Source organism: Corapipo altera, unplaced genomic scaffold (assembly GCF_003945725.1).
Source record: "Corapipo altera isolate COAL_440 unplaced genomic scaffold, ASM394572v1 58, whole genome shotgun sequence".
Lineage (NCBI taxonomy): Eukaryota > Metazoa > Chordata > Aves > Passeriformes > Pipridae > Corapipo > Corapipo altera.
The window spans coordinates 621,986-637,414 of record NW_020884898.1 but is presented as its reverse complement, the minus strand read 5'-3'; the positions used below and the strand labels follow the sequence as shown (position 1 = coordinate 637,414).

The 15,429-nt window shown below is 41.0% G+C and overlaps 1 long non-coding RNA gene across 1 annotated transcript; it reads right to left on the bottom strand.

The window, feature by feature from the left end:
• Window positions 1-813: 813 nt before the first annotated feature.
• LOC113949786 lies at window positions 814-14,390 on the bottom strand. Its single transcript, XR_003528565.1, has 4 exons — window positions 14,308-14,390; window positions 13,236-13,345; window positions 2,361-2,465; window positions 814-987 (listed from the first exon to the last, which is right to left on the bottom strand). It is a non-coding gene; the product is annotated as an uncharacterized LOC113949786 (long non-coding RNA).
• Between the last annotated feature and the right edge of the window lie 1,039 nt (window positions 14,391-15,429).

Below are 15,429 nucleotides of genomic sequence, written 5' to 3'. Positions count from 1 at the left end.
CAGGCTTACACAACTCTGGTCTCACTTCCTGCTCAGCCTGAGGCAACACCATGATTTGTGCCTGTGTGCAAGCACAAAAGCATGATATTTCAAGTCCCTTCACAGGTCTTCAAACGCTCTGAGAAATACCTCAAAGTATTTACTTTCTGTTCTTCTGCCTTTTCATTTCTGTGTCACATAGTCAACAAATACAAATCAGATGTTGTGTATATAACATGAGAAACAGCAATTAGAACACCCCTCTATGGCTTCAGAAGTGTGGGTATGAGTCTTTGCCCTACTCTTGTGCCAAAATTTGCTGCTGCTCCATATAGATGCACATGGCTTTCTCCTCCTCTGAGGCCAGGTGTCAAACAAACAAGACACCCGCGTTGCCCAGGTTGTGGCACAGCGTAAGAGAGGAGACTATGCAGTTCCCAGGGTGTCTTGTGGGCCCAGCTCTGTGTGTACCAGCTTAGCACTATAGGACCAGAGCCTGTAGGTTCCTGTGCCCGTTGGAAAATACCTCCAGGTTCACAATTTCAGTACTTATTTACCACTAGTTATAAAATCCTAGTGTATCGAGACCACCACACCACTACACCAGTGAGTTGATGAAGGCTCTTCTATAGGCAAGCACAATATGGCACACTAGGTGTGTGTAAGTAAACACTGGTGAATCCAAAAAGGAGTGAAACTTTACATAGCTTTCCCCATAACCAAATATATAATTCCATCCTTTCTGTCAAGACAGCTGATGTGACCCTCAGAATGTCATGAACTGCACAAGAAGTAAAAGCTATTCTCATTTGTAGACCAAGTTCCCAATGATTACAAGACTCAGAATTAAAGCCTTAATTTTCTCCTACATCCCATTGCTGCTCCTTGGCTGCAAGCTGTGCAATCTCCACGCACTCATTGTCTCAAAGCCTTTGCCTGGTTTTTGATGAGCCTCTTCTTCACAGCATCCCTGACAAGCACATAATCACTAATACACCCAATCTGCACCTGGAAAGATTAAGCAATTTGATAAAAAGGATGCACACAGTGTTCATAGCAGAAAGGTAGGGAGTTTAGGTACCTAGATTGCTAGACTATAGCCCAATCCATTGAGTCCACCACTGAGTTCATCTTCCTCTTAACTGCAAATGAGTTCACAGAAGCTCTGTGAGCATGGCTGTGACTCTCCCATAAGTTTCCCTGTACCCCTACAGCAGGGGGTACCTTACAGCAGAATCCCCAGGTACAATGCTGTCTGGTTTACAGAAGGTGGATCCTTAAACCTCTGTGATACCTGAACCAAGTTAAGATTAGCAGCCCTTCTTACCCATTATTAGACTTGAACACAATCCATTTGATTTTTCACAAGGACTGATAAAGCCAAGATATTACAAGAGAGAGATTTCATGGCAGTGTTTCTTCCAAGGCTGGGCACAACCTTATTCTAGCTTGGCTAACCCACTTTCCAGTCCTTGCCTCAGTCATACCCAGTATGAAGATAAGGCCACGGGACTGCCAGGACATCCTTCATCTCCCTGCAAGGCAGAGCCTTGGCTGAGCTCTGAGCAACACAAGCTGGGCTTCCTGTGTTCTAAATTTCTGAGGATTTCTAGAGTACATGAAAGTCCCTTTTTAAAAAACAATCAAATACACAAACAAACACACAACAACAAAACATAATAAAAAACCTCAAAACAACCAAATAAACTAGAGAAGGTAGCTAAGGAGGTATATAGTTAATTAATAGACATATAGTTATCTAGCAATGGAAACTGTATAAAACTCTCTATATACACATCTGATGAAACTATTAGTGACCCAAATAGGTCAAGAAGCCTTTTGCAAGAAGCTCTCTATGTAGGTAAAGGAGTCTTTACATAAAATCATGTCCATATAAATGCATTAGTTGACTTTGACTCTCATATTATTCAGCAGACACAAAGAGTACCACAACTGTACAGCTGCCCATATCTGTTCTTCTGATCTATGTACTTTTATATCTCAATCATCAGGATTTATCTGAAGCTTAAGTTAGTTAGTCATCAGTTTGTTAAGTTTTTCATTCAACTAAAGGAAAGGAATAACACCACATAACTCAGGTGATCAGGAAGAAAAACCCCAGCAGACAGTTTTTGATTTACAGCAAATCCAACAGCTGCAGTTTTTTGGACAAATGATTCCCAGCACAATTACAAATAATGAAGGCACAAATACCACATTTTGAAGAAGAGGGGAGTAAAAAAGACGAAAGGAGTCTAAATTCATTAAAAATAGTACAGCCAGCCTTAGATTTAAAATGTAAGCATGAACGTTGTCACCAAAGCAACAGAATTTCCTTTTCTTACACTTTTCATAGGACTCAGCACCCAAGTTTTGCTTACCATATATTAACATATTCCAGGCAGGCTTCTTCGTCTGGAATATTTTTGCTACTTATGTTTCCAGTGCATTTGAGATAATCCCGAAGTTACATTTCTCTGAGATGTCTAAAAATAAAAATAAATACAACATCATTATTTCACCTATTTACAGCGAAACCCAAAGGAAATATTTCAAATTTATCATTTATTGAAGAAACAATGAAATTAAAAAAGCACAATATGCTTTTGGAAGTAAATTTTCAGCTCTTTTTTTTTTCCTAAGGATTCATTAAAGACATATCAAGGGGCTTTGAGAAGAGTTATAGGACTTTTCTTTTTTATACTGTTCAAAGTCGATTTTCTCTGTGTTCGCAATTGATTTAATATAGCCTTTAGGATTTTTGATGTACAGTTCTAATTCTCTAGAGAAAGCATGGCCATTTAAATAATCTAAATAGCACTAATATGTTTCTTTAGTCTTAACTGCCTTTTTATCATTCATAAGAATTCAAATAAAATGTGCAAAATGGGTAAAAGTATCTTGTCAGTCTTTACGACACTAGATATTATCTGTAACTCAGATGACAAAGACTGCTACACTGACTCCAAAGAGCAGATTTGGCCATGGTCAGACATTTCAGTTTAAGAAATCATACAGTAAGCTCCAGGAAAAAAGTTTCCTCGTGATCTCCAAGTCAGTTTGGCTGAGGGTTCAGATGTCCTTCTCAGTTTTGTGTTTCATTTTTTCACAGATACCACTGTAAACAGCTTCATTGTCTGCACTCAAGTCCTTTTGAATGAGTCACATTGCCTGACAATGAGGCCCCTCCACTTGCTGCTGCCAGGGCACAACTATTTAAAAAAGGGCAGATGTTGAACTGAACCACCTCTCCATCTCACTGACAGTCCCCTTGGCTTTGAGCGAACAAAAGGGGGATCTCCAAATAGGAGCTGAAGATTTCACTTCAAAAGGTGTTAGAGATGTGATACAGAGGTATTATCTGATATCATTTCAGGGGAAAGTACTCTGAAATTATGGTAAAGTCATTATGATTTCAGTGCATGTGTCCTTTTTCCCCTAGCAGAAGAATCAAGATACTTCAAGCTCTTTAAGAAAAGAGACAGCAAAAGGTGAATGATAAAAGCTTGAGAAAAGGGTCAGTGGTGGGTCCCTGGGAATGATTACTTCTTTGAAATCCAGGCAGCAGGGGATGCAAGGTGTCAAAGGCTGTGCAATCACTTCTTCTGAGCATCTAATCACCAATGGGTCTGATCAGTGGAGAACATGGGGTGAGGAACCAGGAGAGATCACTGAGCAGAAAAATACAATGTGAATCACACTGCTTTACACAGAAGGCCAAAAAAAAAATCCCCCAAAAATGCAACCTATAGAAATGTCGCTAAATGAGACAGGCAAAACAAAGAATTAATAAAACACCTAGGGGCAGGGTAAAGAAATAAAAATGGTAATAAATAAGATCTAAACACTTTTACCAAGTCTGTGGGAGCTCACTCACTTCAGAGAATGGCTTCTCAGTGAATCTGTTTTCCCTGATGCCACAGAGTCACCGGGGTAGGTAGGAAGTGATAGGTCAAAGGTCACTAGCTGACCTTGAAAAAGAAGAAAATGTCACAGAAAATGTCAATTACAAAATGTGGAAATGTCTTTTCAAAGAAGTGAGGAGGATAAGTGGGAGACACCTCACTAATGCACGGGGGGTGTGAGCACCCAGGGGCAGCCATGGTTTCACTCAGGTGAGGAGCCCTTCGTCACTGGCAGTGATGTGTTCAGAGGTAAAGTACTTCATTGACCAAGAGTATTGCAAAAACCATCTCCCCTACCAGCTCCTTGGTGTCTGCCCAAGACACACTGGGAGAATAGAAAGTGCACCTGAGTTTCAGCAACCTCAATGCAATTTTCAGCGCACTTCACACCTTAGCTCCACAATTCCACTGGTTTAAAGGACCACATTGTTCTATTCACTGGCACTGTAAAAGGAATGCTTTCCACCCTGCCTACATTGCTACCTGCACAATGCCATCCAGCAAACATCTGTACCTGGCAGACGTGGGGGTGCACACCATTAAGGAGCATCATTAGTTCCACTGAAGCACCGTGTGTTCCTGTTTCCAGGAACAGGTTTCATAGATGCACTGGTATAATGCCATTGCATGATGAAGACAGGGAAATGATGGTGGAGACCTCCAGGGACATAGCCACATCCCTACCATAAAGTTCAGGATGTCTCCTTACCAGGAGAGCCAAGGCTCATGAGGAAGAAAGGTTACAGGTCCCTTCCCTGCCCCAGGTCAGGCTACAGCCTCTCGCACTTCCGCTTTTTCATAAAGAATAGGCAGAAAATGGTAATTAAAAACATGCATAAGAATAGTTTTTCTAGTAGATTGGCAAACCCGCAGTAAGGGGGGATTTGAGAAAGCCACATATGAACGTGTACCTAAAAACATAAACTCCAGTCTTGTAGGGACTGAGAGTTACATTTCCAGAATTAAAATGGAAAAATGTAAATATGCAACTTCATTTAATGACAGTTACAGATTTTGCTCTACATTCCTACATAAACCTGGATAACTGCAAGACATCATTATTTGCATTGTTAAAGGCTTTATTAAAGGCTGAACCTGTTGAAGTTCAGAAAGAAAGCCCCATATAATAGGACAGATATTTATCTCTGGATTGCTCTTACCTTACCAAGTTTCAGCAAATGTACTGATCTGTAAAGGTACCTAGTGGTTAATTAGATGTTTAGCAACAAAGTATTTAGGCAGTACTGTTGTTCCTTCCCATTTACAAGTCACACATTTGTTTCACAGTGTTTTCACTACTTATATGACCACTAAAGTGATATATTCAGGATAATGAGTTTTCTAGTGGTTTTGAAATGTTATTTAAATGCTGATTTCAGAAGTACTGTTCATAACCTCTGTTAGGTCTGCCGAGAAAGCACAATTTCCAAGAGGTTTATATTAGTATAAGTCTGTGGAGCTTTGTTGAAGCATTGCATTCAGAACAAAAGTTTGCCACTCATCTGACTAGATAGCCACAAACCACTGACCTAGCTAAAAAGTGACCTGCAGCACAATAAACTGACAGGCACAAAAAAGTACCTCAGCAACCCTAAATCCCTTTAAGGTTCTTTTACTCCTATTTACCATCACTGTTCTTAGAGTTTGTAGGAAACTCTCCACACCCAGTTTGGTTTCAACTAAACTCAAAAGTACTTCTGCAAATGGAGTTTGTTATTCAGCAAACCTACTCCTGCATGGCAGCAAGAGGGAATGGATGAATCTTTGCTTCTGGTGTTTTAAAAAGCCAAGTTGTGTAGCCGAGTATTTGGCTGTGCTGCTGGGTGACATCATGTAAGCCGCACTATCTTTCTCTGCCTCAGATTCTCACCCACTTGGAAATATATAGATAAAACACTTTGAAATTCTCTAGTCAAAATCCTTGAAATGGGTAGGTCTTACTTTTCTAAGAAATGAAGACCTGTGCACACACAGTGTGGCCAGAGCAAGGAGCAGTGCAACAGGTCATATCCTGGCTCTGACACTGACTTCCTCTGAGGCTCAGCTTTGCCCTCATTGCCTATATCTGGCGTGGTATTCATTGTACATTTAGCATTTAGCCCTGATGAGCCTTCTACCAAAATACTGTAGCTAAATCTTGCTGTCTGACATGTAAGAAAGACTCTGAATCACAGAATCACAGAGGGGTTGAGACTGGAAGGGACCTCTGGAACTCATCTGGTCCAACCCCTGCCCCACTCAAGCAGGGCCACCTACAGCCAGTTACCCAGGACCACATTCAGATAGGTTCTGGGCAACCTGTGCCTGTGCTCAGTTAGCTTCACAGGAAAAATGTGTTTCCTAATGTTCAGAGGGAGCCTCCTGTGTTTCTGATTGTGCCCATTGCCTCTCATCTTGTCACTGGACACCACTAAGAGCCTGGTTCTGTCCTTTTTGCACCTTTCCTTCAGGTATTTGTACTAATTGATAAGTTCTTCCCAAAGGCTTCTCTTCTCAGAGTTGAACAGGTCTAGGTCTTTCAGCCTTTCCTCATACGAAAGGTGCTCCAGTAGCTTATTGGTGGCTCTTTGCTTGACTTGCTCCAGTAGCTCCATCTCTCTCTTGTGCTGAGGAGCCCAGAACTGGATGAACATCTATGAATAGCTAAGAAAAAGAGACTTCAGGAGTCTACTGGTTATTTTCCCAAGAAGAAAGTTAAGGAAGAAACTTGATCACAATTTTTAGGGTCCAAGACAGGGAACACAATGTAATTTAAGTGCTTGTCATCAGACAAGAGTGCAACAAGGCCAAATGACCCAATTTGAAAGGGGGTAGAAGAGAAATGAAGTGCAGTGCAATTAGTTGTTTAACAATGGCAGCAATTAGCTGCTGGAAAATTTACCAATCATTCTGGCTGATTCTCTGTATCTGGTGATTAAATCAAGATCAGATTTTTTGTCTCCTTTGAAGTCTTGTTCCAGTTCTTATAAAAATTCCTCTGGCCTGTGTGATGCAGTAAGTCAAACAAAAATGATCACAACAGTCCCTTCTGGCGCTGTCATCTATTCTTTTATACGAGATGACATTTGCTGTTCTGATGATTAGGTAATTAACATTGTAAAATACCAGAAAATTCCTAAAATTCCACAGTACCGAATGCCTTGAGTCAGTCTTTGCCTCAATCTCAGAACAAAACTCTGAACACAAAACACCACTGCACTTGTCTCTAAAACAAGCCAGAAACCAAACAAAGAATAATTTGGGAGTTTACATGACAGTTTGCTGTACACAACCTATCTCAGCTCTGTGCTAATCAGCAGCAGTACCTGTATACCAAACAGAGACTGATAAAATCTCTATACTGCTGACCATGATCAAGTGTGGCAGCCAGATTTGATTACAAAAAACTGAAACATCTCTAAAGGAAAAGTGTTAAGGGGTTCTTTATCCTAGCAAACCTGCTCAGAGTGAAAAGGCCTGCATTTACTCTGGAGAGGATTCCTTTAAAAACAGTCTTAGGAGCTAGAATACATTGACTAGCAGAGGTCAGGTTGCTACAGCAATTATGTGGATTCTAGAGCCAGTCTGCCAGATGTACCAAGGAAGAGCAACTTTTCTGAAATAACCTTGATAATGGGTTTCTGAGGGAGGCAGCCTCTTGAAAGCAAAGTGTTCTGATGCCATTTACTAAGGTGTACCACAAAAAGACGGGAAGGCATTAGAAAACATAACATATGTTAATCATCTGCAATTCAATCACTTTTCTGTATAGCTAGGAAATGAATAATTTTGTGTAATGCTGAGCACAAGGCTGTGAGTCTTTGTAGATAGTCCTTGAACTGAAACAATAAAAAAAGCAGTATGCTGTTTGTCATTCTACTGCAGCCCTCATGAGAGTCAAAATAAGCTTTAGGAGAGATCATGTCTAATTTTCAGACTTGACTGCTGTAAAAAGAGCAAAGAACCTGAAGAATTTCCCTATGGGTGAATCATCCATAGTAAATTCATGTTATTTCTCAGGCCAGACCCAATGTCCAACCCTGATCCAGAACCATAGCACTGTGGGAAGGTTTGGATGTCACATAACTGTGGATGGAGATGTGCTTATCAAGAATACACCATCTCCTAAGTAGACACCAAAATAAGCAGTTCCAGAGAGTACATGGATTTATTTTACAGACATGGAGTATAACTTTCCCAAAACCATGGGAAATCCCATGTATAAAGCTTGTATCTTTCCTGCTATGGGATGATAGAAGGGAGTGGGGGCCAAACATCTACTCCTGTTTGCAAACCATCTCTGTTGACACTCCCAGCCAATACAGATAGGCTCCACTGGCTTCTCATGAACTGGGCTGCTGGAGGACTCACAAGCTACTCAGGAGAATACCATGTAAACCCATGAACAGATTTTTAGCTCTTTTATTTCGTACATATCAACACTCACAAGGGGTGGAGGCATTGGTGTAAAAAACCACTGCCAAGGACAGCTCTCCCCACCTCAGCCAAGGCTGGAGCTATATCCCTTTTGTGACAGGCATCATTTTAGCTCATTTGCCACAGCTGAAAAACTTTAAAAAATATGTAAAAAGGTGAGAAATTTAAACTTAAACTGTGTTTGTTTTTAAGCTGAGCAAATAGCAATATTATTTACTGTGTCCCCAAATCCCTGTTAATCAGCACACAGACAGCTGTATCTAAGTCCTTTCTCTTCACACACACTATCAACTCCTCTCTCTTGGTCTTGGCATCATTTGCTATGCCTACTCCATTACACCTGCTGGAAATTTTTGAAAAGGAAAGTTTGAAAAAGACAGAAATTCAAAAACGAAATTTCAGAAATATACCTTCCTCAATAGAGCAATGAGGGAAGCTCACATAGATATATTATAAAAATGTAAATAGAAGAGGTTCTTGGTTTGGCAGAAATTCCATCACTGAGTCTGCATATAAATGCAGGAGTTCTGAAACCAGCCTGGTGTGTCTATGCACACATGCATATCAGCTGAAAAAAATCAGCTGTGCCTCCCTGCCTTCCCAAAGCAGAGCTGGCCCTTGATGCATGGCCACCACATATCATCCCCCAAGCAGGGAGCCAGCGTGGCAGAGGAGAGTCCAGATTCGTCCCGGCAAGTGGAAGAAATGCTCCAAAAGAGAGAAGGATACAGCAGGAACAAGCATGCAAAGCATGACACAGAGGCAGGAGGACATCAGCAGGGGAGGAGCTGCTGGTTGGCAGCTCAGCAGAGTGTGGGCTGGGGCTCACGCAGCTCACAAGCACAGCATGAGCCCATGGTGTCTGTCTAGCACAAGAAAGGTGTACAGTATACAAAGGTATATAAGCACAATGACATAATTTTTTTCTTCAGTTTCTGTCAGACTCCTGTATGCACTACTGGAAAGCACTGGCCTGAAGGCAAATAAGAGACCAACTGGGTTGACCAACAACACAGGAGAACGCCACAAGTGGTCTCGAAAACACATCCTCCAACTGCAGGTCACTAGCTGTTTTCCCTTAGAAAGAAAACACTTAGGGGTAGAGGACGAAGAGGTGACAGCAGCCTTGAGTTCATGAAGGCAGCAAAGAAAGGAGCAGTCAGTTCTCCATGTCTGCAGGAGATCAGACAAAAGGAATCAGATTTAAATTATGCAAGAAAAATAGCTAGATAAGCAACTGGAAAACTGCGAGAGGAAGTCTTTAATACAAATACCCCTGAGTTCAAGACCAGGTTGTATGAGACTTTTAGCAATCTGGTCCAGTGAAAGATGTCCTGCTCATGGTAGGAGGATAGAACCAGATGATCTTTAATGTCCCTTTCAACTCAAACCGTTTAAGTTTCTATGAAGAACATTCCACCTTAAGGCTAGCTACAATATATTGCAGCAAATACAACATTCAGAAAGCACAGACATTGTAAAATACATATACATAAACATAGAAAATACCAATAAGTATATGATAGTTATGTAAAGCATCAACTGATGTCCAGAAAAGGCACTTGGCTCAAGTCTCAACTGCAGTGTTATTTTTGTGAGGAGCAGAGGTCAAATTCACAAGCTAGAAAGGACATTAGGATACACTTAGTTCATTTTCAGGGGGAATCGGATGCAAAACTCTTACGACTTAAAATCTCACATCCTTTCCCCCTCTGATTTTCCTTTTCCTCTCTAGTAGGCTTTGTCTATGAATGCTGAAAGTGCAGAGACAGTACCTAAAATATTCTGAGGTGCACACACTCCTAGTAGATACAGGTAAATGAGAGTGCCCAGTATACTTGCAGAAGACCTGTGACACACGAGGAAATAGTCGTGTCAAACCAAGACCCTCTCTCAATTTCTGCAGCGAGTGTTGGCTCACATCCAGTTCAGAGTAGCTAAAAGTCATTTCTCTCTGATGTTGTTTAAAAACCTAAATGCAATGAAATACTGGTCTGAGTCCATTTCCCCGTGAGCAAAAGTGTCAAAAAGCCACTACCAGAGATGGATCTAATTGGCAGTCCCAGTAAGGAAGAGAGGAAATGAATAGTGAACCACAATACCCTGCCCCCTGTGGCAATTGTTACAAAACTTTCTACAGCAGTTGCTCCAACTTTTGGGGCACTGAATTTAATTTCTTTCCCATACACATCCAAACCCCACATGCACTTGTGTGGTTAACCAGACACCTCACTGACATGTTCTGCCTCTTTCTGCCTCCTGACTTTTGCTGCCAATGGAGAGTTGCCATTGTATGAAAAGTCACACTTTCGATCTATACTCTTGACTGATTATATTCAGCTTCAAATGCTTGACCCCATGCCAGACTTGTGGTCATTCTAGCCTCGAAACTGCCATGGCTGCATTTCAATATATTTATCCTTTTCACTATGTACAGAAGCATATGACTCTCAACTGAGCACAGAGTTATGGGGTCAAATGTCATCAGTTCTGCAGTTGAAGCCTTACCTTCCCACAACTTGCTCCTATTACAGTGTAACAAACACAGAATCAAATCCTAAGCTCTGGAAGATTGACTTGATAGCATGACCATAAAATCAGATCATTCAGGCTAACCGGGCTCACTCAAGACCTTTGTGTGAATTTTTGTCACACATGACACTGAGGACTTCATGGCAAGCTAGTCCAAAAGGCACAGGTAAGTATAGCTGTAGGTAGTCCTGTAGTCAAGTCACCAGCCTAGCAAACCTAGTTTAGATTAAGTGCCACACTAGACTCCCCCTAGAAAAATGGGCAAGTCCCATTGATTGCAAGGAGGTAAGCATCTCACCGTTTTCCCTTCCCTTCCAGGCTTCACTTTGCCTGGAAATTTAATTACCTGGAAATTTAATTACCACTTTGCCTGGAAATTTAAATTACCCCACTCCAGGCACTTCAGAGGGCAAACCTGTTTAAAAAAGATACAAGACTGATGAGAGAGGATGATTGGGTACCACCAGCAGCTAGAAAAGTATTATCTTATTTCCGGTGGTTATCTACAGCTCTCCATGAATGTATGCTGCCCCACATATCTGGTGCTAAAACAAGTAGTGCACATTTCCCTTCAAGAGTTTTCAGGAAGAAATAGCTTCTTTAACAGCATCTCTCACTGGGTGGTTTCTGGAGCCTTCCCAGTAGTAGTAACAAAAAAAAAAATCACAACACGCACATTTTCATCACTAAGGCATTCAGAAGTATTATTCCGCTGATCTGCACTGTTGAGTTTATTTCCTCATCCCCCTTTCCTCTTCACACTCTTTCCCTGTCCTCTCTACTTTTTTATACTTCCTCACCTCTTTTATATTTTTTTCCTCCTTTTTACCTTCTGCTCTATAATTAATGGTGGTCTGCAGGTAAAATAAGTCAAAGTAGCAAGTTTTATGTTTCAACCTGAGGATAAGAAGATTGGTCACTCTCATCTGCTCTGAAAACGACTTTGAAAATTTTTGGTCTCACTGCCAAAATTGCCCTTTATATTAAAAGAAGCATAAAAAGGAACAGTAGCAAGAATTGGCAAAGAGTAGGTAATAGAGGGTCACTGGCGACTTCTGGGTTCTGACGTGAACTTTCCCACCATCCAGAGCTGGAAGAGGACAAGATACGTGGTACAGAAAAAATTTAGGCTCTGCAATACCGTTTGGCTAAATAAAACTCCCAGACTTTATACTGTTAAACTTACCCTTTACACATCCTTTCAAAGCAAAAAAGAGACACCTTGCACTCACAAGATCATTCCTGGCAAGAGAAAGAGTGAGAAACTTGTCCAAGAATATGTCTTTGGAGGTTTGCCCAGAAAGGGCCTGGGTGGCCATTTTAGACACGCTTGTTGTTAAAGGAAATGCCAATCCTCCCATCTGAGAGGGGAAACAGCAGCAGGTCTCTTTATTGGCAAACACCAGTCCAAGACCAGGAAGATGCCTGGACAGGGAAAAGACTAAGTAAATAGTTCCTGGACAACCCATTAATAGAAATACATTCTCAAATCCTGCTCAGATAGTTTCAAGTAAACACATTTTCAGTAAGAACTATTTGTACAGATAATTAATAAACTACAACAAGGTCAAATACAGGTTTCTGTAAAGTCAATTCTATTACTAAACTATATAATAACATCAATACTTTGCACCATACATTAAGTTCTGCACAAGAAGGGGGAAACTATATAGGCTGCCATCAGATTCCTCTCTGATTCCTCCTCATTTTTTGTAATATATTATTGGGAATTGATGTCCTTTTTTTGTCATGTATAGAGATTCTCATTTTGCTTTTCTAATTCCTTGTTATTACTGCGGACAAGACAGTTTTGCATGACAGCAATAACTGGTGATGTGTAATGCAGCAGCTGGTTCCAAAAATTTGACTTCTCTGTTTACATCCCTGGCTTTAAAAGTCCCATAGTAATTGAAAAAAATAATAAAAATCCCAAACTAAATTACCATATTGAAAACTTCCACATAATCCTATTTATGCAGAAAGGTTTTTCTTACAGTATTTTGCAGAGTTCCTTCCCAGTTGCTAATATTTTAATAAAATACCTTTATTATTATGGAGTGCACTGGGAATCAGATCTGGAACTTGTCTAACTGCAGCTTAGCTGGGCGCAGGAAATACTCCACTAAGAACCTTTGCAGCTCAGGTCTTTTTACTATTTCTTTCCCTTTCAAAGTGTTTTGATTAATTTCAAGTCTTGCACCTGCTTTGATAACCCATTTTACTGATTATATTTTCTTTACCCCTGCTAGAGAGGAAACTGGAGCTTTACACTTCTCACTGACAACTCTTCCATCAAGAATGCTTTAAGAGATGAGCACTTTCCTTGGCAGCAAAAAAGCAAACCATGATGTGTTACACACAGAAAGCTGCCTCAAAAATAAATAAATAAATAAAAGAACTCACCTCATATTTTATCCAGCATCTTCTGAGTCTCATCAGAGGAAATTAAAAATTAAATTGGCTTCTTGAGAGGATAGATCAGACACCTTAAAGAACAGCTGCAATTTGTGTTTCTGAGAAATGAAAATTGAAAAGCAGACTAAAGTGGATATTGGATGATTTATTAACCTCCTTTCTCCATTCTTTCTGAATGTCAGTACATTCAGCAGATTATCGATAGGACCATTTTTAACATACGATTTTCAAAATGAAATCAAACAGACAACTCCCTGTCCCTCTTCCTTCCCACCTCACGCAGAGCACAAGGCTGTTCAAAGGACCTTGCAGCTCCTGTTTGCACAGCAGGAGGCATGGAGCCTGCAAACATACCCCGCAAATCTCCTATCCCTGAAGTGCAATGGGCACTAACTGCTGTAGGTATTAGTGCTGTTTGTGCCACACGCTTGAGAGCCTTTGTGAGCCTGTCCAAACACACGAGGTTTGTTCATGAGCAAAAATATTGAATGTTACTCCTTGACATTTTGTTGTTTTAGTAATCTAACCCCATGGAAACTATATCAAGATCTATAAAGCCATTCAGATACTAATCATAGCAGATATGAATCACTATGTCAGTTAACACGAGGTGCATAAATAGCTGGCAATGTGGATTTATGCCACCAGGATGTAATTCACCAATATCAGCTCTTATATTTGATTAGAAATGTGGAATTTGAGAAAAACAGACTTACAAAGCTGGTTGCAATTTGAGTTGTGACCTTAACAAAAAAGTCAGAGACTGAAGCTCACAATCTGTCTGTGTGCTTAAGTAAGAGTTTCACGTTCACCCTGTTCAGATTAATTGCTTCTTTAACCTGCAAATGCTGACACACGTGCGCAGCTGTGCACACTAATAGGAGGACAGCAGCCGAGGCTCTATCAAGTTTCATTAAATCCTGCATGCTTAATTGTCTTCATCGCTGGAAACCATCATTTTATTTAATGGTTTAAATACAACAGAAATGCCTTAATCTCATTTAAATATTAAAGACATTTACAAGCAAACAGAAATAATTTTAAGAGAAACATATATTACATAGCTTCATGGACTTTGTTGCCTAGTGCAGGTAGATTTTTTCTGCTCATCCCCCATGTCTGTAGCCAAAGCAGAGTCAGAGCCTGTGATAAAAAGTTTTTTGATTCATTCAGCTTAGCCTGGTGACACTGGCACGTTAGGTCAAGTGCACTGTAGTTGCCTATAATTGCAGATATTAATGTAGCTTTGAAAGAGATTCAAAAATTACTTTAAATGTCCACGTTGGCTAGAAACTCATTTTGTCCTCATATAAACATGCCAGATCATCCAAAAAATAATTAGCTACTAGGGTCAAAATACACAGATAACACTTGAGCTCTTTTACAGCTTATACCTGTGCCAGGCTGCTCTCTCCTTGGCTCATTATCTTGTTTGTCCCCTCTCATTTGACAGGGGAGCCCACTGAATATCAGAGCACTGCATCTGCATGCTGATGCTGCCAGCCTTTCTGTTACAAAACCCAGTCTGCAGAAGCACACTAGAACTGGCAGCATTGGGAGTAAACAACAATCCCCCACTGAAGCTTTAAAAGCAAGACATTAGGTCCCAGCCTTGGAAACATGCCAGATTTGGATACCCTCCCTTCATAATAATCCCCTTGAGTGGGTAGATTTTGCCTGTCAGAGATCTGCTGAATGTTAAAATACAGGTGGCGGCAGCTTTCCCCATGCACCCCTCCACTCTGCCTCTGCTCTGATATTGCCCTCAGTGATCCCATGGGTCCCATCCTTCTGCCTAAGTCTCCTCTCAAGATCCTCCCTTTATGGATAAAACAGGTAAAACCAACACAGGCCATGCTGGTAGCAGGTGCTGAGGGACCTGGGCTAAACTCCAACTTCCCAAGGACACCCTGCAGGATTACAGCATCTCTTTAATCTGACTGCATGTCTCTGCAGACAGTTGGCCTCATCACTGGAGCACGGGCCCAGCTCACCCAAGGAGGGGGAATGGAGGGGCAGGTTAGATTCGGGCTTCTTCCCCCACTCTGGCTCTGCTGGCCACCAGCCACACACATATGGAGAGCATAAACTTACATCTGCTAAAATCCCTCTTCAAGACAAGAGAACTTCTAGGACAGCCCAGAAATTTCACTTGTCAACATGAATATGTGTGTTTTTCCAG